General features: G+C 29.6%; 4 long non-coding RNA genes across 11 annotated transcripts; 2 read left to right on the top strand and 2 right to left on the bottom strand.

The window, feature by feature from the left end:
• Positions 1 to 4,408: 4,408 nt before the first annotated feature.
• Positions 4,409 to 17,031, bottom strand: LOC122526724. Of its 6 annotated transcripts, none has more exons than XR_006306163.1 (5): positions 16,958 to 17,031; positions 10,469 to 10,948; positions 8,139 to 8,350; positions 4,907 to 5,255; positions 4,409 to 4,677 (listed from the first exon to the last, which is right to left on the bottom strand). It is a non-coding gene; the product is annotated as an uncharacterized LOC122526724 (long non-coding RNA). The 6 variants fall into 6 exon arrangements; XR_006306164.1 differs by lacking the exon at positions 16,958 to 17,031 and adding an exon at positions 11,118 to 11,132; XR_006306162.1 differs by lacking the exons at positions 10,469 to 10,948; positions 16,958 to 17,031 and adding an exon at positions 9,884 to 10,008.
• LOC122526758 lies at positions 5,500 to 7,302 on the bottom strand. The gene is made up of 2 exons (XR_006306210.1): positions 5,647 to 7,302; positions 5,500 to 5,575 (listed from the first exon to the last, which is right to left on the bottom strand). It is a non-coding gene; the product is annotated as an uncharacterized LOC122526758 (long non-coding RNA).
• Positions 12,438 to 14,425, top strand: LOC122526720. 3 transcript variants are annotated; one of them, XR_006306144.1, is made up of 5 exons: positions 12,438 to 12,655; positions 12,797 to 12,816; positions 12,989 to 13,144; positions 13,290 to 13,526; positions 13,636 to 14,425. It is a non-coding gene; the product is annotated as an uncharacterized LOC122526720 (long non-coding RNA). The 3 variants fall into 3 exon arrangements; XR_006306146.1 differs by lacking the exon at positions 12,438 to 12,655 and adding an exon at positions 12,879 to 12,898 and having other exon boundaries at positions 12,795 to 12,816; XR_006306145.1 differs by lacking the exon at positions 12,797 to 12,816 and having other exon boundaries at positions 12,442 to 12,655.
• Positions 17,032 to 17,061: 30 nt separating the features above from the next.
• Positions 17,062 to 18,971, top strand: LOC122526747. The gene is made up of 2 exons (XR_006306199.1): positions 17,062 to 18,145; positions 18,210 to 18,971. It is a non-coding gene; the product is annotated as an uncharacterized LOC122526747 (long non-coding RNA).
• The last annotated feature ends 8,911 nt before the right edge of the window (positions 18,972 to 27,882 follow it).

Here is a 27,882-nt window from a genome sequence, read left to right as displayed (position 1 = left end):
TAAATCAATAATTCTGAAATGAATATAAAATGTTTGAAGTGAAACTTCTCCACGTGCACAGGAGTAAAAAAGAAAGGTCGAACAGACGGTTTTTTCTGGTTACTGTGTTGCGTAAGTAGGACGGGAAAAGAGAGGCAAGGTAGAATTTAAATGCGAGAAAGAAAGAAGATTAATGTTATACATATCATGGCCTATTCTCGGTCTTCTCTTTTTGCTTATTTTTTTACGAATGATAGAATGTTTTGCAATCATTCCACTCTTACAATAGATGGACCTTCTGAACAAGTTGTAGGGGAGAAATGAAACGCTATGAAATGATCAGTAATTTATAATTTGCATTGATTTATTTTTAATATAAAAGACAATATTATTAATGAATTACATTTGAAATTACTACGAGTATGTATCGCAATTTATTTTCATAATTTGGGATGCGAGCGCCTCCAAGCCAAACACTTAAATAGGCTTTCGTGAGGAGATTGGACGGTGGGGCTTGGATAGCTGAATGGTTAAAGAGCAGTCGCCCGGAATGTGGAAGATCCGGGTTCGAATCCCGGTCCAGTCAGTTCAACGGCCCAATTTTTTTACGAATCCTACAATAATTATAAAATGTATATTACCATATTCATACAGCTAATCTAAATCTTTGAAGATCTATCTACCTGTTCAAATTCAGATGGAGCAAAAAAGATATCTAAATTATTAGTTCGTTGACACAGAAACCTGATTTTTATATTAATTGTTTGTTTATATTAATAATAGAATATTTATTAGACTGTGCCAAATAAATCGACTATTTTTTTTTTTTCGGTCCCATATCAAAATTTCGTTGAGAGTGACGAAAAAAAAATTGTGTCAAAATTTGAGCCCTCTATCTTCATTTTTCAGTTAGCGCTCGCTAAAATAAGAATTTTCGCCAAAAAAAGTTTTTTTTCACTTATTTTTTGGTTATAGACAATTCAATATACCAAATATTAAAAAACCCTTGGTATGGTTTTGTAGGAAATTAAATTCTCTACAAAGATGATTTTTTATCGAACTTAAAAAGTCAACAGCTTTTTTTTTATAGCTGATTAAATTACATTTCGTTCTATAATTTTCATTTTTAATTATTGATGAACACTTATTAAACTACTTCCTAACGAAAAGAACATACTAATGCAATTTTTCTAGGAATATTTATGATCTAAAAAAATAGTTTTTATGCCGTAATGAATGTAAATACTGTTGAGTAATTTATATTCTTTACTTTTAAAATAATGAATTACATGTCAATTCTATTTTTTTTTTGTTTTTCACCTTATTGATTCAAAATTCGGTGAAATTTTTCTGTTTACAGTGAGAATTGCACAAACCTATGATTGTATAAAAAATCATTAGTATTTTAATAGAAATAGATAATTACTAAAAACGAAATATCTTAAAAAATTTTAATAAATTAAAAAAATGATATGCTAATCTTTATTATTGTCTTTATTCATATGTTTTACTAGTTTTAAAGAGCTTACATTTTTAAATAAACATTAATATAATTATGATAGACACAAAACAAGAAGATTTAAAATCATTCGGCTCAAAAGATATAAGTGATTTTGTTACTCAAAAGTCGATGGTTTTATTCGAGAAGTTCGGTTTATCTACAAGTTTTCTTGATTTACCTGTAGATCAATGGGAATTCGATGACGAGTACCAGGCTTCTTTAAAAATTGTTCGATCGATAAAAGTTGTAAATGATATTGCCGAAAGAGCTGTAGCGTTAATTGATAAATATAATGATAGTCTCACTTGTGATGAAGAACAAAAACAGTTTTTATTACAAGTTGTTGCTGAGCATCGCAAAAAATATCCCAATTGTAACAAACGAAATTTATGTGAGTAATATGTTTACTCGAATCTCATAACTGATTTATAATAATTCAAGTAAAGATCTTATTAGTTTCATTTATATATAACAAGATTAAAAGTGTGTCTATCATAATTATATTAATGTTTATTTAAAAAATGTAAGCTCTTTAAAACTAGTAAAACATATGAATAAAGACAATAATAAAGATTAGCATATCATTTTTTTAATTTATTAAAATTTTTTAAGATATTTCGTTTTTAGTAATTATCTATTTCTATTAAAATACTAATGATTTTTTATACAATCATAGGTTTGTGCAATTCTCACTGTAAACAGAAAAATTTCACCGAATTTTGTGTGTGTGAATCAATAAGGTGAAAAACAAAAAAAAATAGAATTGACATGTAATTCATTATTTTAAAAGTAAAGAATATAAATTACTCAACAGTATTTACATTCATTACGGCATAAAAACTATTTTTTTAGATCATAAATATTCCTAGAAAAATTGCATTAGTATGTTCTTTTCGTTAGGAAGTAGTTTAATAAGTGTCATCAATAATTAAAAATGAAAATTATAGAACGAAATGTAATTTAATCAGCTATAAAAAAAAGCTGTTGACTTTTTAAGTTCGATAAAAAATCATCTTTGTAGAGAATTTAATTTCCTACAAAACCATACCAAGGGTTTTTTAATATTTGGTATATTGAATTGTCTATAACCAAAAAATAAGTGAAAAAAAACTTTTTTGGCGAAAATTCTTATTTTAGCGAGCGCTAACTGAAAAATGAAGATAGAGGGCTCAAATTTTGACACAATTTTTTTTCGTCATTCTCAACGAAATTTTGATATGGGACCGAAAAAAAAAATAGTCGATTTATTTGGCACAGTCTAATATTTATATAATATATAATATAATAAATATTTATATTATATATATAATTATATTATTATAATAGAATATTTATATTAATTAATTTATATTAACTTTATAATAATTAATTTATATTAATAATAGAATGTTTATATTAATTCTAAATAGAAGTATCGTTTCATAAGATATTCAAAAATTCTAGAATATTGTGACGACTCGACAAAACTTTCTATTCAAATTTTTTCGCAGTAGTACAACTTAACAACGAGTAGCATTTAATCAGTAATATAAAACAACTCAAAACTATTTACAGTAATTAACACAAATAGCAAAATAGGCCTACTTTTAGTTTTTGTGATAAATATTCGGCAAAGTAAATTATAGTAGTCTAAGGAAAAGATAAAGTGACAAAGATCAAAAGACAAAGAAGACAAAGTGTGAACTGTATTGTATATAATTTATTTCTTAACAATTTCTGTAGTATGTATAGGATCATTATCTTGTTGAAAGTAAAAATCTTCGTAAATACTATATAAAAATTACATTTCTTAAAATATTTTTAAAACATAACTATTGTACATATGTGCCCATAATTATGAAAGTGGTCCTAGTCAAAATTAAAAAAAAATAAGTTTATTTGTTATTTCACACCACATTATTTTAAACTAAATTAATTCAATGTAATTTTCACGATATTGTCAAAAATGAACCATTAGATAGTGTCTGTTATTTCAATATTATAAAGGAATTCATTTAATGTTCAAATGTAATCCTTTAAATATCTCGAAACAAGAAATATATGACTTAGACCACTTTCATAATTATGGGCAAATATGTTTTTCGATTTGCTTGAAACAATACCTATATAATCTAGAGTGTCATACTTACGTTAAATGTTAATAATATGTTAGTAAGTGTTGTACTATATATTTATTATAATTAATAAAGTATTATATATCAAGATACTTCCGTGAGTCACTATAGTTCGATCGGTTATATATGCGAGCCTTTAAATGAGCGTTCTATATGTTAGTCGCCAGTAACGAATGGGTTTAATGCAATTAATTGCATATACCTGTCGATGTATTACTGAGAGCAGAAAGATAGAAATCTCAAGTTATTCCTGTTTGTTTAATTATAATAACATCTGATTTCCCCCTTTCAAGCACGAAAAACACTCCACTGAAACCAATTTTACAGATTAAACGAAACCATCTTTGCATTCAGTAAAGTAACCTAGCAATTTGTGAAATTCTTGCTCATTATACACAATTCCTGTTTTATATAAACTTTCTATAGAATCAAATATAAATTACTAAAAATATATATAATAATTAATATTGATATTTACGAAGAAAAATAATCATAAATTTATGATATATAACCGGAAAGAATTATCGATGGAGTAAACAATAAGTCAAACAAACTAGCAGTTACTTTGAAGTATCTAAAATACAATTATGTTTAATCAATTAAAATTATTTTTGCTTGAAAAAAACTTTTTATATAAAAAAATGTTGATTAAAATGCGAGTTGCCTTACCTTGAATATAAGAACAACAGCAAATTTACTATGACGAGGTATTTTTTTAAAATAAATATAGAAAAACGAAACAAAAAAATGAATAAACAAACCTAAATAAAATCAACAAAAATATATCTTATTAGAGAATAAATTAAATACAATCTGAATTTATCAATAATTTATTAACAAAATTTTGTTATCAACAAAATTTACATTTACACAAGTAAAATGTGTGCAGCAAAATAATCCACATAATCGAAAGAAATCTTAATCCGTGTGTAACAGGAATTCCAGCATCTTCAAATTTCATACTAAATATTATTTTCGTGTTAGAATATGCGGAAAAAGCTATGAATATTTTACAAAAGAAACTGCGGTATTCTAATTTTTCCAGTTGATCCTCATTATTATCGTTTGGCGTTTAAAGTTCATCTAAAAAAAAAAAATAAACGTTATGATATTAAATAAGTATTTGTTTATTCAGTAGTATTAACTATAATAATCCTTTTGTTACTAGTCACCAAAATAAGTTTCTGATTCATGCAAAGGTTTTATTTAAACTACCGGAACGATAGGATACGTCCAAAGGATTTTTTATGGAATGATATTTACGCAAAAGTATGTTTTAACAAAAGGATTATAAATAATTAAATATATTTACCTATCGCTAGAGAATTGACATTTTTACGGTCTCGAAGATTCTTCTTTTTCTTCTTTTTATTATGACTTCGTCCTGTTAGAATAGCTTTTTTTTTTTAATGCTATTTTCGGGAACGATTTATTATTTTTATCGAGGGTAGGTTGCTCGCCTCATCCTCGAACCCTTCTCCTTTGTCTGAGATTGGGATCAGCAAGGTATTAACCAGGCGGAGTCGGTCTTGAAGATAATTGTCATTTTTCTTCAATCGTTTTTAGTAGCTTTCTTCACCTTGATTTTTCTCAATAAATTCTTCTACGTTTTTTTCCAGATTCACTTTCCCAATCGTTTTTAGTATATCAGGATATCGTCCCTATTATAATTAATAGGAATATGAGTACGACTATTACCCTAAAAAAAGGCAACAACAAAAAAAAAATAATAATATTGTATATTTAACGAAGGACTATCGTAGATTATAAAAGAATTGTTAGTTTATATTATTGTAATGAATGTTTCACTTAATAACCATCGATGGTCATCGATTAGATCTCTTACTACAACCAACGTAAAATCGGCTGAATACAGTTCGCCTTTAAAAAGAGTTCTCTTCCTCAAAACGTTTTTTAGAAAAATAGAAAGTTGATTCTTCGAAAAAGATGCTGGTAGGTACATACCGAGCATTATCAAATCCTACAAAGAAAAAATCAAAAGATTTGATTAACTTATTAAAATCACTTGTTTCATTTTTAATAAAAACTTACTTCCTTGAGTATTTCAATGTGGTATTGCAAAGTGCTATTATGTAGAAAATTAGCAACGAAGAATTACAATTCGAAAGGTGGAAATTCATCCTCGATAGGACGAAATCTCGAATTGTTTCCTAATAACTCTTCCGATAATAGGAAGGGATTTCTGTTTCCGGCATCTTCGCATTGGTGCTCTGGGTACATTCTAGTATCCAGTCAATAATTATTTCCAGAAATGAACCCTGACTTTAGTTCTCCGCTCGTATCGATTTTTTTAATAAATAGAGTGTAGTCTAAAATTATTGTAACTTTGTATGCTTTTTATTTTGCATTATTTAGAAAAGCTTGCATTTGTAAAGCAACTTATATGAGTATTTAACGACAGAATGTTCGATAATATATAATGTGTATTGATTTACATCCAACGAACAAAAAACTTTTCTTCTCTCTTCTTTTTCTTCTTCTTTTTATTAAAAACTTCATCCTGTTATCTTCTTCTTCTTCTTCTTTTTTTTATTAGGACTTTTTCCTGTTATAATAGCTTGTTTATTTATTGCTATTTCTAGGAGCGATTTATTGTTTTTACCGAGGGTAGGTGTTTGCAAGCCTCACCCTCTGAACCCTCTCCTTTTATCTGGGCTTGAGATCAGCTTTAGATGTTTAACTAGGCCGGAGGAGTCTTGGAGTCAACGGCACATCGGTTTTTCAAGCGAGTCACCCATCCAAGTACTAATCGTACTCAGAGCTGCTTGACTTAATGATCGAGCAGTAACCAGTGCTATATCACCGTGTCTGTTCTTCTTCTTCTTTTTATTAGAACTTCGTTCCGTTATAATAGCTTTTATTGCTATTTCCTGGAATGCTTTGTTTTTGTTTTTATCGCGGGTAAGTAGGTTGCTAGGCTTCACCCTCTGGAACCTTCTCCTTTTATCTGGGCTTGAGATCAGCTTTAGATGTTTAACTAGGCCGGAGGAGTCTTGGCGTCAACGGCACATCGGTTTTTTCAAGCGGGTCACCCATCCAAGTACTAATCGTACTCAGAGCTGCTTGACTTAATGATCGAGCAGTAACCAGTGCTATATCACCGTGTCTGTTCTTCTTCTTCTTTTTATTAGAACTTCGTTCCGTTATAATAGCTTTTATTGATATTTCTTGGAATGCTTTGTTTTTGTTTTTAGGTAGGTTGCTAGGCTTCACCCTCGAAACCCTTCCCTTTTGTCTGGGCTTGGAATCAGTTAGGTGACTAAAAATAGTCGGAGTCTTCACTTCAACAGCACATGGCATCCATATAAAATATGATGCACTTTTGAAAAACTTCATCCAACATATTTGCAACCAATTTACCTTTTATTTATTAATGTCTCTTGTTATCTGTTTCTGATTGCATTTTGTAGGTTTTTCGTTGAAACGAAATTCTCTCGTTTCATTTTGTGTACAATGAACTTATTATGTTGTTTACATTGTTTTATAATATCATAATAATCCTGTGGTGTATATCGGTAATCCTTTTTTCTCTTTCTTTTTTTCTACGGACAATAGACTTACACCACTTTCAAAATAAACGGTCCATATACGAAGAATTTTCAACATGGCAACTTTATAAGAAGATAAAGATGTAGTTTTTAAAAATATATTTCTACTACATTCTAAGAAACTACATTTATTCATATAAGTTCTTTCTAAACGAAAATTCTTCTATAAAATGTTTAATAAAAAGTATATAATAACGCGTCAGGCGACTCTATTTATTAATAAAAATCTTTTAAGATGCAGCTAATTTGCAATCTCCTCAATAGTATTATTTTCTTAAGCTGCACATAAAAATTAGTTTCGATGGACAAAAGGATAAATTTTGTATTTTATTTTTTTTAATTTTTGTATTTTTGTATTTTTTATTTTTTTTCAGGATACATTTCTGGAAATAATTATTGGTTGGGTACTAGAATGTACCCAGAGCACCAATGCGAAGATGCCGGAAACAGAAATCCCTTCTTATTATCGGAAGAGTTATTAGGAAACAATTCGAGATTTCGTCATATCGAGGATGAATTTCCACCTTTCGAATTGTAATTCTTCGCTGCTAATTTTCAACATAATAGCACTTTACAATACCACATTGAAATACCCAAGGAAGTAAGTTTTTATTAAAAATGAAACAAGTGATTTTAATAAGTTAATCAAATCTTTTGATTTTTTTCTTTGCAGGATTTGATAATACTCGGTATGTACCTACCAGCATCTTGTTCGAAGAATCAACTTTCTATTCTTCTAGAAAACTTGTTGAGGAAGAGAACTCTTTTTAAAGGAGAACTGTATTCAGCCGATTTTACGTTGGTTGAAATAAGAGATCTAATCGATGACCATCGATGGTTATTAAGTGGAACATTCATTACAATGATGTAAACTAACAATTCTTTTATAATTTACGATAGTTCTTTTTCGTTAAATATACAATATAATTATATTTTGTTGTTGTTGTCTTTTTTTAGGGTAATAGTCGTACTCACATTCCTATTAATGATAATAGGCATGGGGTTGTACGGTCGTAGTGGTTCTCACCCTCTTACTGTGCACGGTCTCGTGAACGCTCATTCCCACTCTGCTTGAAAAAGGATTGTTATCCTTTTCCACTTCCACGTTGTAAGGGCGGAAGGAGTTGATCCAGAAATAGAACACTTCAAATGTCGTGAATTGAAGATATATCTTAAGGGGGAAATACCTGTAAAACGATGTTTTCATTATGATTTTCATAAATTTTTTTAACGTATTAAAAATTTATGTTATTTATTAATATTATAATGTCATTTTACACATATATTTGAGAACATATTTCGAAATTTTTAAAGATTTATCTCAAAAACTAAAAGAGATATCAGCTGTCACGCATTATAGGTTGCCATCCGACTGAGCAATTTGTGTACATCTTGGAAGCCACAATTTTTATCAGAAATCAATTACAAAGAAAAATTACTTTTTTTATATGTGTATCCTCTATTTGAACCTCATTCCCCCCCAAAAAAATGAAAATTTGTATTTTTTAGAGGGGTGTTAACGTAAAGCATGATTTTTTACTATTTTTTCTTATATTTTTCATTATAAAAAAAAAACTTTAAACAAAGATATCGCTTATGATTCAGGTTCAAATATAGTGTAATTATATAAAGAAACTATATTCCAAATTTCAAAATGATTGGTTAAAAACTTTGTAAGCTAGAGTGTACACAAATCCGAAAAAAGCCGTTTTAAGAAAAACGCGTTTGAAAAAAGCTCGACCGTTCCGTATTACATGCCACGCGTTCCGACATTTTAACGACGGGCGCTCACGTAATTGTTTATAACTTTTGAACGACTTGGATTTTTGACTTGAAATTTGATGACTATATTTTTTAATAATTTTACAAGCGATTTATAAACAAAAAAAAATTAAATTTTTTGAAGCCTCTACACGTATTTCCCCCCTTAATACTTGTTCTGCAACAAATCAGTATGGCGCTTGGACCCTGTATTATTATCTGCCCTAATCTCGTTGTTTCTCACTAGCAGTAACTCCTGATTTATACTAACTAGCAGTAACTTGTGTATTGACTTGAATTTTGTGCGGATCACCTGTGTATGATTCCACCTAACGAGTATGGAAAAACTGAAGCAACTGAATACACTAAATCGAAATGTAGCGGTTTTCCCCCGCCACTTCTAAGGTATGTCCCACCAAGAGCACTGATGTGACTTTGGAGTGGGGGTAGCTGATCAAAATATGTTACTCTTCGAGTTCTAGGAATTGAGATAGGATACCGAACGTGATAGCTAGGTAGCTATCGATAATCTTCTGATGTTTGTCAACGAAGTGAAACCTAAGAAAATAAATGCTGCGAAATACTTTAGCAATTGAATTACTAGACTTGCCATTTTTACTATGTTATGTTGTTCTGGTGTATTTTCGTTGTATTTTTTTTATCACTTGTATAAAACTCGTCGAAAGAATTCTATTTTTCCGCTATATTGTTGCCTTTTTGAGAAGAATTTCTTCATGTTTTATATTGAAACTACGAAAAGATCGCGAATCGATACTAAGTAGTATCTAAATTAAATCGTCAAACGATTAATTTCTCGATAAAAGATAAATCGAATGAACTTTTTCTCTTCGCAGTTGTGAGAATTTTACAGAATTGTTTTCGCGATAACGAGATTTAAGTATATATAAATATTTAGAAGAAAAGAAACAGATAAGAACGAGATAAACGAAATATATTACTTGATACTATGGTCTAAAGCATTTGTTAAACTATATTCGATTAATAATACACGACGAACGTGAAAAAACTAAGTGCACTCGTTGAAAAGTTATCACACAACCCAAGCGAAAGAGAACAACTGATTGTATTACAGAGGATGTTTCTTTTATAATCTGTCCCTCCTTGAATCATTACCACCTCCACAATAACCATTATTATTATCATTATCGATTGCGAGCATAAATTGTTACGTCAGAAGATTAATTTCTTATGTAATTCTGCTAACCTGTTATTTAGTTAGTTTTTTACCATCTCTATTTACTTTTAATATCTAAGAGTAATAGTTTCTTCAATCGATGAATATTTCATAAAGTAAAACTTCTTTTAGCAGAATCATTAATAGAAATATATTATTATTTTTAAAAATCTTCAATGTTAGAAGAGTTTTAATATTAATATTTCAATTATTTTTGCATAAGAATTACTCTCCTTGAATAAATTTATAATAATTTTTTTAGCTCTTTCAATGTTGTTTCCCTGTGCTTTCTTTCCACATTTCTAATTATCAATAACGTATTTTCAGATCACATTAACAAATTACTTACACAAGTCACGTCGTGTCAATGGATCACTTACAGTGACTCACCAAAGTATTTGAATATATAAAAGTAAAATCGAGAATTAATGAAAACAAATTTTTCCTGGAATTAATCTTAAACATTAAATGTCATTAGTTGTCGTCTTATGTACATTTTTTAGTCACAATCCAGTGTTCATGGTGAAGTATTACGATATTGATCATATATCCGAAAAGATCTTCAATTTCTAAAAGTTAGAAAATATTAATTTTCAAGTTGCGCAAAAAGAAGGAAAAATATACGATGAAATAAGTAATTTATTAAATATAAATAGGTCTATATAACAGGTCTTCGTGGCTCAAGTGGTAGAGCGTTCTTTCGATATGCGAAAGATCCTGGGTGTTCGAATCCCGGGCTTTTCATCTCGACTCTCTTTGTTAAACAATTGAAGGCTCGTATTTTATTGTGAGAGTTCTTGGAACGAACAATGCGTCAGGGTTGTGTCCACTAAAAAATAAAATAGATCTATAAGGTTTATATTATTTAAGAAATATTTATTCAGCCCGTAGAATGAATTAATTTTAATAATTAGTTTAGAACAAACATTCAGATGTACGATAAAAATTAAAAATAAGCTTATCCAAAGTTTAATAATTAAAAAAAATGTTTTTCGAACCAGCTTAAAAGACCCAGTACCGGAACGCTAAAAATGACTAGCCCCAATAGCGGAATATGATTGGCCCAATACCGGAACAGTAAATGATAAAAGTTTCTCCAAATGCAAAAATTATGCTTCATCTAAATTATAATTAAGTCAATGAATAGTTGAAAAATTTAAGTTATTAATAATAGTATTTTATTATAAAAGATATAATTTTAATTATGAAAGATATAATTTTTATATTAAAAACGAAACATAAAACATTTAAAAATTGCAAATCAAATGAGTAAATCATAAATAAAAAGTAAAGAAAAAAAAATTAAAAAAAGGAAAAAAAGAATAATAAAAAAAAAAGAAAAGAAAAAAAAATATATTTTCAACTTGATAATAAATGTAAACACAAGATTTTGATGTTTAACTTTATAAATTAGTTTTAGAGCAAAATATTAAATACAAAAATTTCTTTTTATTTTCAAAACAAGTTTATGTTCTTACTGTATTACTTATTCAATCAAAAATAATTTTTTTATTGCACTAGACCTTGCACTTTAACAAAATACACTGCATATGTCAGGCGACAGAGTAAACATAGCAGACTGTTCCGGTATGGGGTCGGGCCAATTTCGAGTGTACCGATAGACGAACAGCAAAAATTAATAATTTTAATGAATTTTTTTCATATTAACACTTAAGACTGTGAATTCTATATACCTCTGCGGACACATAAAAAAAAGACTTCTGAAAAAATTGCTTTTTACATTTTTTATGAGCTTAAGACTACGGACTGCTTTCTTAGCAAATTCCTTAAGGAATCGAGTTAAGTCATCGAACTAAGCTTGGTCCTACAATTTTTATTTTTTTTTTAATATTAGTGTTGGACTTGTAAGTTTTACTTATATTCTATTTCATGCCCACAAACCATTAAAATTTCGAAAAAATAAAAATTCTTAAAATTCCATTTTATATTCAATAAGATATAATATAATAATCCTGAAATCGTTCCGGTACTGGGTCTCGTTCCACTATAGGGTCTTTTACCTTATATCTGTAAAAAAATTGTGAAATGAATTCAATACTACTTTAATATTCAATACTAATTTAACTCAATTAGTATAAAAATGAATAATACTGCATGTAAAACGCAACAGAAACATCAAAGAGAACTATTTGTTTCATTTGTTTATTTATAAAATCACACGGACTTAAATCTGCAACGCCGTCCTTGTGAAGAATTATCGTACTCGGTATTTAGTTATTTTTTCAACAACACAAATTCGACGAAAACGATTATCTCGATCGTCCTCCTTGTATATAACTTCGTTGTGAGAATTTGAGAATATCGAAATGTTGTTATCGCGCCTCCCCACTCTTCAAACCGTTGCTAAGCACGCCCTGCTGGGCCATTAACAAAGAGACACTCGTCCTATTCTTACAATGGTTTATTATACTTATTACATACGGTGGTGATTGATGTTAAGAAACTGTGAATATCTTCAAAAACATTAATTTTTTGAGAATATTAGTAATAAAAGTTTTTCTGGAGGTTAATCGAGGTATGTATTATTATTTATTAGTTTCTTGAGATTAACTGAGATTTGTATTATTATTTATTAGTTTTTTGAGGTTAACTGAGGTATGTATTATTATTTATTAGTTTGTTGAGATTAACTGAGATATGTATTATTATTTATTAGTTTTTTGGAGGTTAATCGAGGTATGTATTATTATTTATTAGTTTTTTTGAGGTTAACTGAAGTATGCATTATTATTTATTAGTTTTTTGGAGGTTAATCGAGGTATGTATTATTATTTATTAGTTTTTTGAGGTTAACTGAAGTATATATTATTATTTATTAATTTTAATTCGTTTCATCTCTTTTCTATAGTGATCATCAATTTAGGTTGAAAATGAATAAACTGGATAACATGCTGTGCGATTTCTTTTATGCCTTAACCATACGATGACAATTTTCTGATTTTAATCTAAGTATACCGATGAATTACACATCATTCTTTTTATCCTGATATTATAACAGACAATAGTAAGTAGAATAGCAATATTCTGTTCAGTTAAAATACTTTACCAAGTAAAATATATGTATTATATTGTTTTTCAATTCAATTTATGTGCTCTGCTTCTCTTTTTATATTTTTTATATTTCATACATTAACTATTTTCTTGATTAGGTTTAGCTAAGTATGCGGCTCTACATTTTGTATTCAAATCAAAGACCGTAACACACCCAAGGAAAAGACTCCATTCCAGCATTGAATCTATGCATATAAATTTTATTTTCCATTAGTTAACGATATAAAAATTTCTTTTAACTAATGTCTCCTTCGTAGAGATTTCATGTGAATTATTATGCCAATAGAATTCAACCACAGTTACAAGGAATATGCAAGACATGAATCTGTTAAAAGGTAAAAATAATAATCTTGCTTCTGAAAAAAACAAATATTATAATTCTCTTGGAAATTCTCTTGAAAAATATTTATTCAATACATTAGAAAACTTTTTCTTTCCGCATAGATGATCAATCATTTTACTGGAAGAGAGTGCGCATTATTTTCAACAGCGATAAGAAGAAGCTGACGATACTGAAATCATGAAAGATTTTGGAAGACACTGTCATCTTTTTATTCACATTGGAAGAAACCATGCTCATTAATATTCTATCAAAAGAATTGAAAAATGGATGCATCTTAGTTATTTATAAATTATTTTCTACAATAATTCTTATTAAACTATAATCTCTTGCAGCTTTTTGACCGGTATGAGTATACATTTAAATTCTTGTTTCAGTTTTCGAGATTTCTAAGACTAATGCAGAGAAGTGCTGTTACTATCGTTATAAAAATGTTTCTAAAAGAAAGTTTTGTTACGCAGAAGAAGTATAACTTCTTACGTGCATACATAAGTATACGCACCAGTTTTTTTCTTTTTTTTGAATAAACAATAACAGTAATTTAAATTTTATATAAAAATAATTCCTTCACTTATTTTAACACTATTTCTAGTACGGTTTTTTATATAACTATTTCAACCAAAAGGTTTCTTTTTACACCATTAGTAGAAATAGGGTTAAAGTACAAAAAATTAAGTTTTATTTGCATTTTTTGAATAAAAATATGTAATATTGATTCTGCTGTGGTATGATTCTATTGAAAGCAAATATTTTCAGAATCAGTTAAACTTAGAATAAAAAAAAATAAAAATATTTTAAAATGTTTAAATTTTAAACATTTAAACATTACGTAAATGATAAATACGTAGTGGTTTCATGAAATATCAATATTAATAAATATCGTAAACGTTTAAATTAAAGAGTGATATTTTATTTAAAAGTTTGCAACGCAAATATTTGTATAAAAAAAAATTTTGGAATTTTGTAAATCTATTGAATTTATCAAAGTTTAAAGCGGTGTTATGCTTTATATTTTAACGACCAAGTTAGTCAGTAATTACATAAATGATCGAGTAGTGACTGTATTATTTTCTTATTCGTCTCTCTATTCCTTTTTTCCACGTAAATCTGTCAGGGAAATAGATTTAAAAATACACACCAATGGGTTAGCCATATCAAATCATACCAATTTTCTTCTCTATCTAACTGATCATCATGTCGGTCATAGTATCATCCTGTACACTTTTTATAACTCGTACAATAATGTAAATTGTGAATAGTTCGATTACTATATAACATTATAATTGAAATAATAAATTAATAGTGCAAATTAAAAATTAATTTCAACTTGTATGAAATGAAATCAGGAAATGTCAAAAAACAAAAAAGAAAAGAAATGAATGTTCTCCTGGGATGAATAAGAAAAGGATTGTGCTGCGACATATAATCTCATTTGAATATATACATATATCTACAATTCGTTTTATATCGTCATTTCACGTTGGGTGTTTTATATTTCATAAATTCTGTTACTTTTTACACAGGATATTCTTGTGAACGTTCGTTACATTTTGTACGTCATTAAATATAAATGTTGCACTATGATAGAAATGGAGGGTGTGTTCTAATTTGGAGTTTTTTAGATCACTGTGTTTGTGTAACACAGGGGTATGTTAAGTTATGGGTCACTCCTGTCTCATTCTTCTGTTATCGAACTTATTTCCTTCTTTATGTAGGAAATGTAACTTTCCCTAGCTACATTATGTTAAATTCATTACATTATCGTGATATAAACAGAGTGTTGCAGTTTTTTCTCACTAAACGTTACCAATATATTTTATAAGCAAAAATAAGACAAAATATCATATAAACATAAGCTTTTCAATGATTTATTAAAACGATGTAAACAAAAATATAAAATGATTATCTGGTGTTGTTTGTTACTATCACACGGATTAAGGTCATGTAAAATTCCATTTCAAAATGCTGCCCGTTATCATGAATGTAGAACAAAAATCTATGGAAAATGAAACCTATTGTATTATTAATTTCATATTAATTTTTTTCATTTCTGTAAATACATTGCAAGTTTTTTGTCTCATCTCTTGACGAAACACCAGTTCTTAATCATTTTGTATTTTTGATTATTACTTTTTAGTAACATATTTAAAAGTCTAGCTTTATATACCTTTTTTATCGTATTTTTATTTGTAAAATATGTTAGTACTATTTGACGAGAGAAAATTGAGATATTCTGTATATGATATAAAAAAAAAAATTAAATAATATAATAATACAATAATGAAGTAAAATAAAATAATATTTTAAATATCCAAAAATATAGTATATATCTTAAAAATATTGTAAAGTATTGAATGAAGTAAATAATTTAGTAATCAAGTAACCTTGATATATAACAGGACGAAGTCCTAATAAAAAGAAGCGCTTGCAAAGCGATTTCAAATTTACGGCATGAAGTAATTCTGTATATCTCCCCACGAAGCCTATATACAAAGACGATCGCAGTGTTATAAATGTGGCTACGATATACGCAATGAGAGAATGATTTCTATTGCTACTAGAAAACGCGTCGATTCGCTTGATCTGATTTTTCAAGTATAAAAAAACCTACCTTTAACTTAGGAAAAAAAAATAGATAAATAAATCGACGAAGTAAATAAAAAATTATAAACTAAAAAAAAATGGAATAATTGGTTATAATATCACAAAGACAAGAAAAAATAACAATAGTTTGAAAAAAATGTCAATAAATCATCCTATAAGGTAAAAGACCCTATAGCGAAACGACGAAGGGCATGTGACAGTTTATATTATTTAAGAAATATTTATTCAGCCCGTAGAATGAATTAATTTTAATTAATAGTTTAGAACAAACATTCAGATATACGATAAAAATTAAAAATAAGCTTATCCAAAGTTTAATAATTAAAAAAAATGTTTTTCGAACCAGCTTAAAAGACCCAGTACCGGAACGCTAAAAATGACTAGCCCCAATAGCGGAATATGATTGGCCCAATACCGGAACAGTAAATGATAAAAGTTTCTCCAAATGCAAAAATTATGCTTCATCTAAATTATAATTAAGTCAATGAATAGTTGAAAAATTGAAGTTATTAATAATAGTATTCTATTTATAAAAGATATAATTTTAATTATGAAAGATATAATTTTTATATTAAAAACGAAACATAAAACATTTGAAAATTGCAAATCAAATGAGTAAATCATAAATAAAAAAAAAAAAAAAAATAAAAAAAAAAAAAAAAAAATATATTTTCAACTTGATAATAAATGTAAACACAAGATTTTGAGGTTAAACTTTATAAATTAGTTTTAGAGCAAAATATTAAATAAAAAAATTTTTTTTTATTTTCAAAACTGAAGTTTATGCACATTTGATGATATTGTTATAATTAACGTACTTACTGTATTACTTATTCAATCACAAATAATTTTTTTATTGCACTAGACCATTGCACTTTAACAAAATACACTCCATATGTCACCGGCGGTTCCGGTATGGGGTCGGGCCAATTTCGAGTGTACCGATAGACGAACAGCAAAAATTAATAATTTTAATGAATTTTTTTAATATTAACACTTAAAACTGTGAATTCTAAATACCTCTGTGGACACATAAAAAAAAAACTTCTGAAAAAGTCGCTTTTTACATTTTTTACGAGCTTAAGACTACGGACTGCTTTCTTAGCAAATTCCTTAAGGAATCGAGTTAAGTCATCGAACTAAGTCTGGTCCTACAATTTTTAATTTTTTTTTAATATTAGTGATGGACTTGTAAGTTTTACTTATATTCTATTTCATGTCCAAACCATTAAAATTTCGAAAAAATAAAAATTCTTAAAATTCCATATCATATTCAATAAGATATAATACAATAATCCTGAAATCGTTCCGATACTGGGTCTCGTTCCGCTATAGGGTCTTTTACCTTATATACGATACTTTATATTATTAAAAAATCGAAATTTCAAGGAATTGTAAAAAATAAATATACCGTTCTGGTCAACTTAGATAAAAAGAATCATACCTCCATCCGACTTTTCCGGTAATCGTTAGTAAATACGGACGTATTTATGTACCGCTCCCGAGAATACAAGTATTTAAATAATAAATACGTTGAGATACAGTATAACGTACGGCGGTTAAGTTTACATCGCAGATATAAGGATGAAGTGACCAGTGTGTTCTAGTGAGGGTGACACTGTACACCCTCGCGAGTAACCGCGTGTTTTTTCAAGCCTATGACAAAAATCTTTGATCATGAAAATTAACAACATCCCACCTCTTCAAATAGTTAATAACGGTAGCAGTTACATTATTCGAACAAGAGCTAATACCCGAAATAGGTCAACCGTCGATGGAAACAAAACAATCCTCTAACCTTGCTCGTACAGAAAAGAGAATAATCAAAATAGATAATAGAAACTCGAGTATGGAAAATGAGATGGATCAGACTCGGAAGATTCGTAAAACTGGATTCCCGCTAAATCAACTAAATTACAAGGTTCAAAAAAGCGCAAAATGGATGAAACAAAAAACAAAAAAAGCAATATAGTTAAAATAACAAATTAATTAGACAAACTTGGTCACAAGGTAAGATCAATAAATAATATAACAAAATGCGATACCTTTATTTTTTATTGAACTGGCTCCTCAGGAAAATAACAAAAACATATATGAAATTAACACCCTTTTGAATACAATAATTAAAGTCGAACCACCTAAAACAAAAAGAGAAATACTACGATGCACATGATACTTATGGACACACAAAAAATTATTGCAATCGAAATCCTGCCTGTGTCAAATGTGCACAGAAACATCTAACAACACACTCTGTTCTCAACAGGGCAAAATCTAAAATGTCAAATGTGCAAATTATAAAAATAATGTACAAAAGAATAAAACGAATAATTTCTGACAAAAACCTTTCTAACTGAACATTCTACGTAAAAATCAAAGACACTCATTCGAACATCATACTAATCAGAGCTGAGCTGTCGCAGGGAAATATCCTCTGACCAATTCTCTACACCCTCTATACGGCAGACATACCAATAAAAGCAAAGTGCATAATCTTAACATTTCTGAATGACACAGCAATGCTTACCATAATCAAAGACCCGCAACAAGCAAATTAATCGTTACAAAAACAAATCAACTCTCTCGAAGAATGGTTACGTAATAGGAAGATCAAGGTAAACTCTATCAAGTGTAAGCATATTACGTTTACACTGAGGAAAAACCAAATACCGAAACTACAACTATATAATACAGAAATTCCGCAAGTAACGACGGTCAAGTATTTAAGACTACATTAAGATTTCAAATTAACATGGAAAAAGCATATATTAGGTTGACAAGAAAGTAATTTCGGATTTTTAGTGTGAAATAAAACTTGAATTTTCTATACAAAAAATGAACTTTAATCAGTCAAATATCTTCCATTCTGTTCGATGACCTTTTGCCATCTTTCTGATAACTTCATTATCCTGCGCTCATAGAATTTCTGGTCCTTAATAGCAAAAAACTCAATTAAGTGCGATTTGAGGTCATCGTTATTACCGAAATTTTAACCTTTTAAGAAGTTTTGTAAACTTCAGAATAAATGATAATCCGATGGTGCAAGGTCGGGGCTGTATGAGGGATGCGACATCACTTCTCAACCAAGCTCCAATAATTTCATACGTGTTGCTAAAAATGTGTGAAGCCTTGCATTGTCGTGGTGGAACACGATTCCTTTTCAATTTGCAAATTTTGGCCTTTACTCTTTTGATTGCTTCCTCCAATTTCATAAGTTGTTAGCAGTAAACATCTGAGTTGATCGTTCGGTTGTTTGGAAGCAACTCAAAATACACAACACCCTTGTAATCCCACCAGATTGACAGCATGATCTTTTTTTGATGCAACTCAGCTTTTGATATGGTTTGTGCTGGTTCATTATGCTTGGACCATGATCTTTTTCGATTAACTTTATTGTAGACAATCCATTTTTCATCGCCAGTGATAATTTGTTTCAAGAAAAGGTCCATTGCATTACGTTTGAAATGCGTATCACAAACATTGATTCGTTGTGTTGGGTGAATTTCTTTCATTTCGTGCGGAACCCACAAATATCGATCTTTTTAACAAGTCAAAGACGTCTTGTATGATTTTCAATTGTTGTGTGTGATACATTTAACTGTTTTGCAATCTCTCGCACAGTTATGTGACGATTCGATTCAATTATCGTTTTCATTTTGTCATCATCAACTTCAGAAAGTCGACCAGAACGTTGATCATCTTTCAATGAGAAATATCCGGAACGAAATTTTTTAAACGAATTCTGACAATTGCGTTCTGTTAAACAATCAACACCATAAACTTCACATATCCCTTTGAGAGCCTCAGCCGTTTTCTTGCCTTTATGAAAATAAAAAAGTAAAATGTGTCAAAAATGCTTATTTTTGCACTCCATGTTAAAACTGACAGTAAACAGACAGTTGTAAACAAAATTACACGAAATTGGTTTCTATAGCAACCTAAAAGTATCGACTACCAAATCTTAAAAGAAAAAAAATTTTAACATTGAAAGAAAAATAACGAAACAAACATAATGCTAACTACTGGTGCAAACCGAAATTACTTTCTTGCCCACCTACAACCAACATATCCCTAGAAGGCTCAGAAAATCCACCCAGGAGACCTAGTAAAAACTATAACTAAATAAAATAAACGACAATAGCGACGCTATCTCATTGGAGAAACCGTCCATGTGCTTCACTTATATAACAATTTACCAAATATCTACGGACAAATTGTAAAAATGTATGGAGTTAATAAAAAAAAAAGAAAAATATCTCCATCCAATTAGTATTATATTTCGTTAAGTGTTGTATGTATAATATACTCATTATAATAATTGATAAATTATTTCATTGCAAGTGTTCAGATACTTATGTGTGTCACTGTATGTTTCAGTGAAATTTCACCATTCGACGATTATTAAAATTTTGTAGGTTACATAATGTTATAATATCATTTTTGTTTAGTTATATTACTTATTACCAATGTTAGTGCGTAATATGTAAACGTATATATATATGTATATAAGAAATATTTTTCAAATCAACGTGCAAGACACTAATCAAGCAAAACATCTTCTCATGTACAAGAGACAACAAATTCGGCCTTTCACTAAATCGGCGCTTTCGAATAGAATATTTCTTTTCTCTGATATTTTTTTTTATCGTACGAAATAAATAAGATATTTTAGGTGGTCGAGTATGGCGAAAGATCCTGTATAATGTAGAATAGATAATCAACAAAAGTATAAATAGGTATTGAAATCAACTATAAGTTCGTGTTTATTTAATTTTCTTTTTTCATAATTTTCCAAAAGATCCTAATTTAAACTCTAAAATTAATTATTACTTAAAATAATTAATAAAATATTTTCTTGTAAGTTCTCTCTTTAATATACTTTTTGAAACACCGTATATGTGAGCGAATGTGGAAATAGTTAAATCATTCAATCGATCGAAGTTAAGAAAACATAATACTTTGTATTAAATATATGATTACCAGTGTATGTAATTTAAAAAAGAATATTAATTATTTTGCGAAGAGAAAAACTAACAAACGTACATGCACTGTTTTTTTAAAATTAATAATTTTGAAATGAATATTAAATGTTTGAAGTGAAACTTCAAACATTTGGTAGTGAAACTACACACGCACGGAATAAAAGTGAAAGGTCGAACAGACGGTTTTTTCTGGTTACTGTGTTACGTAAGTAGGACGGAACAAAAACGCAAGATAGAATTTTAATACGAGTAAGAAAAACTACTCATATTATACATGACATTGCTTATTCTCGGTTTTATCTTGCATTAGTGTTTATTTTTTTATAAATGACGGAAATTTATTGTCACTTCACTCGTGTCTCAAGTGCGTATTCTTCCGAAAGAAATATTTTCCTACACTTGGCTACCAGGGCTCTAGGATTAGACGTTAATAAACTTTATTAATTAAAATCAAATATGTAAAGTTGGGCGCCAGTCAAGTTTTCTCTAACAGAATATAAATTTTAAACTATCCAATCTATGCAGTCTCGACTTGCAGAAAGAGAATGGGACGAACACAGGCTAGGTGTCTTTGAATGACCCAATATAAAATAATTGCGAAATTTCAAGAAATGTTAATGTCAGTATAGACGATATAGAAAATCAAACAGTAAAGACAAATGAGTAAAATTCGATTAATCAATTGTTGAAGTAAGTTTGTAATAAATTTTGACTTACTAACATCCGCTGAGATACAATATTCGACAACAGAAAAGAAATGTTTGATAACTTTACATTGTATTAAACAATTTAGATCTTTTATATACGGACAGTATCTCAAAGTTATAACTGACCGCAAACAACTCGTTTGGCTAGCATCAATGAAAGACAAAACCTCTGCTAGATATTGGCATTGGCATCTAAAATAGAATGAATATAATTTCAAAATTATACATAAACAGGGAAAAGTAAATTTAATCGAAAACGCAATCTCTAGAAACCCCGTAGTATCCGTAAATCATATTATAATTCATCTGAAGAAATAACGAAAATAATGTTACGTTACTGCCGTAATTAAGATTAACGACTTGGGAAAAATTCCAATGACATAACTGTTCCCATTCAACCGACATCCCCACCATCGATCCATAGAACTGATTACGTACAACATGAAAATAGTAAGATAGTCGTCGCTTTCAATACTTGCTCGAAGTGTGACGTTCCATTCTCCTCCCACAACGAAAAGGAACAACGTTTATCTTCCCCTTCCCCGAAAATACCAACTAATGAGAACGAAACGTCCAACGAAGAACCTGGCACGCGTGAGTTCCTCGATCTTCCCCTCTACTCTCCTTAACTATCCCCACCATTATCACCCCTACCTTCCAGATCTCCATCTCTTCTATTTCATCAAAACCAGACGAACCTGACCCATGGGCAATCCCTCGCCCTGCGACTCTGAATTCATTGTTTAAATTAATTGATTGCAGGGATTGTTTGAAGAATAGAAAAGATAATTTAGTAATATTCATATCATACCAAGGTAAATCCCTTGATAAAGGTGCCTTGGAACTTCATGAAAATAAAATGCTGCCACTAAATGAAGACATCATGCCGAAAGAGCTAAAGTAACAAACATTACACAAGAAAAGAAACTAATATCATACCAATACATTATCCTCTAAAAAAGCAGAGTAAGGTAAAAGCCCCCTCGGTTGGCCAGTTAAGCCGTTTTCTTTTTTAGAAAAATTATATTCATTCAATAAAATAACTTACATCTAAACTAATGGTTTAACCTGTAAGCTTGAGCTTTCAGCTTTGAATAAAAATAAAGAAAAGACAAATTATTCATAAATATTTTAATAATAAATTAAAAAAAACATAGATTTGCAATGTCCCTATTTTTAGCCAACTTTCTCCCTCTTTTGGCCACGCATGTCCCCTCATTTGGCCATGTTTCCTATTTAAAATAAATAATTAATTAATAACTAATTTATTAAATAAATCAAAATTGAATAATTCAAAACTCGTGTACAAAGAAATTAATTACTCATTAGTATTAAAAAAACTAGTTGAATACTTTATGTACAAATATATATAACCTCAAAGCGAATAGCCATAAGTTGGCTAATGATAAAAACAGAGGCAATAATACTGTCTCCATGCTTGGCCACCATATTTTTAATGGAGAATAATTAAAAATCACTTAATTTTCAATTTCTATAATAATTTTAAGCTATGTTAATTGCAGAAAAAAAATATTTTGGTTGCTATTGTCAAAAATGAAATATATAGGTTAATAAAAATCACAGTATCCTTACCTTACTTAACAAGAAACCATCCAAAAACAGAAGTCTTGCACAACTTTATTTTTTTTCGTTTTTAAATATATTTTTAAAATAATCCGAATTACTTTCAATGATATTTTAAAATTAGAATTTTTTTTTTTTAAAACTGTCACCATGTGCACATCAGCATATAATTTATAATCACTGTTGTGGCATAAAGTGGCCAATAGAGGGGGCCTGGCCAACCGAGGGGGCTTTTACCTTATAATTGAAGCACTGAAATCATTATTTTACGTAGTTACCGAATTAGGAATTAAATCCATAAGCATTTCTAAAACTAAAGTTATGGGTGATTTTCCTTGGATAACTATAAAAAAAAATCTTTGAGAAATATTTTCAAAAACAGATTCAGCCATAATTATTTGCAATTCATTATTTAAAACTCCTTTAACAAATGAAATAAATAGTTTACCACAGAAATATCACTTATCTACAAGGGGCGATCATAAAAGTGTAAGCAAAACTTATTGTCCTATGGGAAACTATTACTTTTGGAAAAATATGAAAGATGATATAAGAGATTTTATTAACAAATATAAAACTTGACAAATGAAGAAAATGACTCGAGTATATCGATGATACTCACTGACACTCCTGGACAAGCATTCGACAAAGTAGCCGTAGATATCATGGGAGCTCTTCCCATGACCCGTAAACGAAACCAATACGTACTAACTATTCAAGATTTTTTCACTGTCACTATAGCGGACGTTTTTTACAAAGAGTTTATTTGTCTTTTTGGAGCCCCTCGTGCAATAATTACTGATCAAGAGAGAAATTTTTTATCAGCCGTATTTAAAATAATGGCGAAGGAATGGAATGTTGAAGAATTGACTACGACAGCATATCACTCTCAGTCTAATGGGCCACTTGGAAGATCTCATCAAGTTTTAATAGAATATCTTAACATGTATTAGGGATTGGGGAATAAGTTCGTAGCATTTTTATATTTTCTTTAGTTTTACAACGATTTTTTTGCTGTTTGACACAGTGTATAATATTCATTCGATAGAGCTCATTCTGCTCTACAAAACTATGCTAATTGTCTTTTTGAGTAATTTAATTTTTTATTATAATACTTTTAAGGCTTAGAGATGGCATATTCAGGAGATAAAAATCCACAATTTCGACACCTGTTCTTATCCATTTTTTATCGAGGCCTAAAAGCTGCTGAAGCAGCCCGGGACATTTGCAACGTATACGGAAAAGGTGTCATAAGCGAGTCTACATCACGGAAATGATTTGCAAAGTTCAAAAAATTGCGATTTTGACGTCGACGACACGCCCCACAGCGAAAGATCTTCTGAATTCGACGAAGATCGTCTCAAAGCACTTTTGAAGGAAGACGGTCACCAAACAAGTCGTCAATTGGCCGAAAAAATGAACTGTGATTATAAAACGATTCTCAATTATGTTCATTCAATGAGATTTGCCGAAAAATTGGGAGTCTTGGTGCCTCACGAGTATAACGAAAACAACAAAGAAAATCGACAACTAAGATACGATGTATTTTTACAAGTTTTAGACCAAATCGTAAACATCGTTGAAAATAATGGTAATGTATAAAATAAGATTTTTTTGGTTTGAGTGTAGCAAGCAACTTTATTAGAAAGATTTCAACAAATCAGGCAGAATGGCAGATCAACATATAGATCGTGAAATTCGTGCGTGTACTACAAATCGTTTTTGTGTCACTTAATATCTGTCTTCTTGGGCGTCCAACGAAAGAATACCACGAGTGTCTTTGCTAATGGATCCAGTAGGGCGTGCTTAACAACGGTTCGAAGAGTCTCTAAATAACTAGTGGTATTATTGCTTCGATATTCCCTAAATGACTGAGGCGCGCATTTTGAATATACCCTAAGAATCTACGATCTTTACGGATCGTACATTATATTTTTAAAATTTTACTTTTATTATAGGAATTTTTTAAATATTGCATGAAATGATTAATGTGATATAATGAAAATTGATTTAGTTGTAAAATGTAACATATATTATAAAAAATTTGTAAAAAGACAATTATAAAATGCAAAATATTTTATAAACTTTATAATAATTATAGCAATAATTTTCTGGTGTCCCAATCTTTTATTTCTGCTCTAATTATAATAATTAAATATGGTAAGATTGTTATTTATAATTTATTAAAGAAAGTAGTAATTTGATTTATTTATTTAATATCGTTAAACAGTAATTATTAAACCATTTAAGAATATAATAAGATAGAACGGTAAGCATTTATAATCTAAATTCACAATATATCGCCACGAGATGTTAGGTATTACTTTTTACGCCGTAATACGAAGACAATCGTCATAATTAACAAAGAAACATCGTATTCGACTTTTTGTCACCTAGCGTCGTCTTTCGTGTCTCTTCACCGTCTCCCGTTGTTTTTAGTCTTTCTCGTTTTCTTTCCACCCAACACTCCTCGTATAAACAATGAACTGTAACGGAATAGCCCTCGCCGGCCCATTTCGTCGCCTATTATGCTTAAAATCCCCTCCATCGTCTCTCGCCATTTCCTAGCGTTCCTTCTAGAAACTTCCCGATGATTCCTGATCATGAATAAAATTCTTTCTGCACTTTTTTGGATCGGGAACGTTCGAGAGACTTCGATGGGATCGCACAAAGGCGACAAGTCCAAACGGTGTAACCTTACAGCAGAAACAAATACCTCTATCTAACACAACGGTTCCTTTCTCTTTCGTCCAACCATACATTCTCTCACTCACCTATACTCATAGCATCACACATATAACATAAAGAAAATATTTACTTGTTGATAATTATAAAGAAATCGTCTATTAATAATTCTAGAAACCTCCACACATGCACATTTCTCGAATTTCCCCAACCCCACAATATTAATAATGATTTGGAAAAGAGAAAAACTGTCAGAAACCACATCGTTATTATTATCTCATGTGTAAATCTATTTATACTTTGTTTTTGAGATATTACAAGGATTTGGTATTAATTCATTTTAAAATATTTCTAAAGTGTAACGTATTTAGGTGATATTATTGTAAACATAAATGTAGAAAGTTAATTTTGATATTTCATCCAAATTTGTAATATTATTTATGAAAAACAATATTTTCGGGTTTAAAACAAACTCATATAGTTTTAATTAGCGAAAATCCTAATTGGCTCGATAGAATTGATGGTATTATTAGACGGTGTAATAACCACAAACGCTTGTCAGTCGTAAGTCACCTGCTTACATCTAACACTCGATATACGAAACAAAAAATATAAATAGTATAAAAAGTTTAAACAGCGTTATAGGAAAACAGTCGAGGTCGCAACAGGTCTCTATAAATTAACGGTTTTGTTGTTCGGCTAGAAACATTGAAATTGGAATTAACGTATCGCAACGCACTTGCGATCGGAGATAAACAAACGAGTACGTTAGATTAATTTAGCTGCTAGTACACGATTCGTCATAACGTTAGAAGGATCATGTAGATTTTGAACTTACTAACGTTCGAATTTAAAATATACAATGAACAGCTTATAGAACTTATAATTAAATATATTATTGTTTCTACTAAGGACAAATGTAGGACACTGAATATACCCCACTCTCAACTTTTATCTAAAAGCAATAAAATTTAAACTGTCAGTCATTAAGGATACGTTAAACAGTTAATATATTAGTATAATTTCGCAACGTTTATTCGCGTTAACTTTATACTTTCTTAAAACAATTTAATATATATAACGATTTAAGAGTATAAAGGTGTGAAAGAAACGCATCGCAGAGGCGGTAATAAACGGTGAGAAACCTTATTTCTTATTAATCCGGATATTCGAACAAGGCGATCCCACGTGCGTTGCTCGTGGTCGAACGCTTATAGTAAGGTGTAGACTAATATCAATCAGGGTTTTTATGCTGCAAGGCTTTTCCCTGACGAACCAATTAAGCATTACACTTCTATTGGCTCAACCAAGTGTTTTCTATTTATTTTAATTAACCTTTTCACCTTCCCCATAATTAGCTTAACCAAATCGCCGGAGGACTCCATGTTGTAGGAATTTTGACAAATACATTTTGGTGCCTCCTGTGAGGTGTGAAATCCTGATTCCTGGTTTGAGTGAAGCTGCATATTCGGCATCGTTATTGAGAACCTCTACTTCCTGAACATACACGCTACCAAGTCGAGTTAGTCATCACAAAGGATTCGGAATAGGAGATAAGAAGATTTAATCATTTGTGCGTACGCTTATGCGTATCTACTTTAAGTATTACTAAATATTCTATAAGAAATTGCGGCTTCGAAACCTGTAGTAGAAGTTCGCAATTTCTAATATAATTCTTATTCTTTTGTCTCATCTTTTCCACTAAACCATTATATTAAAATCAGAAGTGACTGTTAATTTCGACCGTTTATCAAATGGCGCGCTAACGTCAGTAGTAGCGTTCTTGCTT

This window comes from Polistes fuscatus, unplaced genomic scaffold, assembly GCF_010416935.1.
Source record: "Polistes fuscatus isolate 324 unplaced genomic scaffold, CU_Pfus_HIC Scaffold12, whole genome shotgun sequence".
NCBI lineage: Eukaryota > Metazoa > Arthropoda > Insecta > Hymenoptera > Vespidae > Polistes > Polistes fuscatus.
Note: the sequence above shows the minus strand (reverse complement) of the source record. Positions and strands in the feature narration are given on the sequence as shown.